The sequence below is a fragment of the Arachis hypogaea genome, chromosome 3 (genome assembly GCF_003086295.3).
Source record: "Arachis hypogaea cultivar Tifrunner chromosome 3, arahy.Tifrunner.gnm2.J5K5, whole genome shotgun sequence".
Lineage (NCBI taxonomy): Eukaryota > Viridiplantae > Streptophyta > Magnoliopsida > Fabales > Fabaceae > Arachis > Arachis hypogaea.
This window is the reverse complement of record NC_092038.1, coordinates 102,018,981-102,021,107: the sequence shown is the minus strand read 5'-3', so window position 1 is coordinate 102,021,107 and position 2,127 is coordinate 102,018,981.

Below are 2,127 nucleotides of genomic sequence, written 5' to 3'. Positions count from 1 at the left end.
GCAGCAAGTAACAGTTAAGAGCAACATATGAACAGGATTAATATCATAGCCAGAATAATTTGCAGAATAGATAAATAGATAACATGAACAGTGCAATTATCAGGCCTAAATCCACTATCCAGATCCTAGCTACCTAACCACCTAGAATCCACTACAACATGCATATCTAACTAGCCTAATGATGAACATAAACAGAAAAATATGCAATTAACTAGGAATTGAAAGAAGAATGGTGTTCGGTGGAACCTGGTAGGCGTGGGAAAGAAAGTGGGGTAGAGAGATGGCTGAGGGATGGTGGTGGTGGCTGATGGGGTGGTTAAGGCGGTGCGGTGGGCGTGGTGGTCGGAGGGGGGTTAAGAGTGGTGGAGGGGAGAAGAAGAAAGAGAGGGAAAAGAGAGAAGGGGGCGTTGTGGTGGGATCTGGGTGGTCGTCGGAGGTGCGGCAGCGAAGGACAGAGAGAGAGGGGGTGGTTGCAGGGAAGAGGAAGAAGAAAGGGGTTGGGGGCGCGCGATGGGTAGGGTTCGCGTCACAGGAGGTTAATAAATTGCAATCCACGCGAACGCGTGGGGCATGCGGTCGCGTGGCTGGTGTGGAATGGGGTTGACGCGGATGTATGGGTGATGCAATCGCTTGGGTTGGGTGTAAGATAGGTGACGTGGACGCGTGAAGCACGCGACCGCGTCGCTGGAATTTGTGCTAGACGCACAATTCCAGCGTCGTTTTAGCACAACTCTCTGTTTGATATAGGGGGTCAAAATATCCGCGCGACACAATCGCGTCGCTCACGCTTTCGCGTGGGATGGGTGTCGTGTAAGTGACGCGTTCGCGTCAGGGAGGCGCACGCGTGGGTGTTTTGTGCTAAACGCACACTAGCCGCACGATTCCAGCCCAACTTTCAGGGCGTTGGAGCGTTACGCTGATATCCAGATCACGCGTTCGCGTGAGTGACGCGGACGCGTGGGAGGTATTTTCCGCAAATGACGTGATCGCGTGGGGCACGTGGTCGCGTGCAACAATTTGGAGCCAAAGGCATACTTCCAGCCCTGCTTCAGCATAACTCTCTGTTCACTTTCCTTTTCTTTTACTGCACGTGTGACGCGGATGCGTCAGCGATGCTGTCGTGTCACGTGCTTTCTCTCTTTTTTTATGCAGTATGCAGGATGCAAAATACAGTGAATGTCGTGCAAAAACTTCAAGTTCAAACAAAATTCAGAAACAGAGCAAAACAGAGGGGGAACGATCATACCATGGTGGGTTGTCTCCCACCTAGCACTTTTAGTTAAAGTCCTTAAGTTGGACATTTGATGAGCTTCCTGCTATGGTGGCTTGTGCTTAAATTCGTCCAGAAATCTCCACCAGTGTTTGGAATGCCAGCATCCTCCGGGGTCCTACACAAGGTACGCAAAGCCCTTAGGTGAGTTCCAACAGGCTTTAAGGCTCCCAGGGTGTTGAATGTCATAACAGACTCCAGGATCCCAAACTTTTCTTCTACACCCGTCTTTGCCTTGATCTACATTTTTCCAGCCAGGTGGTGAGTAGTCTGAATTCTTACTGCAGTGACCAAACAACTTCCAAGATCCTTTCAATTGAGCTTGACACCAATTCTTGCACCTCAAATTGGAGTGTGAAACCTTAGTGAATCTTACATACCAGCTCTGAGTGTGAGTCATTTCCCGTTTGCTTTTAAAGCCGCAAAGAGCTCTAAGCTGGCCATCTATCTCAAGTAAACCATATTCAAGTGGAAAAGTAAAGATGAAAGTTAAGGATTTTACCCACTTAAAGTTCGTATTGGGTGGTAATGGCCGTGGGATAGGTGTTTCCGGTGGTTCTGCAAGCTCTACTTCCTTATGGTCTTCTGTGAATTCCTCCACTTCTTGGAAAATTTCTTCCACTTCAACCATGTCTTGATCAAGGTCACCGATATCTTCTTCATCACTCGAGTCATAATTGGGAGGTTGAGAGAAGTCGGCCTCTGCATCATCTTCGTATTCACTTGGGGAAGATTCTTCTGTCTCAAAGAATTCACTTGTGGATGCAAGAGCATTACTAGGAGAACTTGAGTGGTGACTATCATCATCAAGAAAACTTGAGTCTTGGGTCATTCCGCCCAGTTCCTCATAAGATACT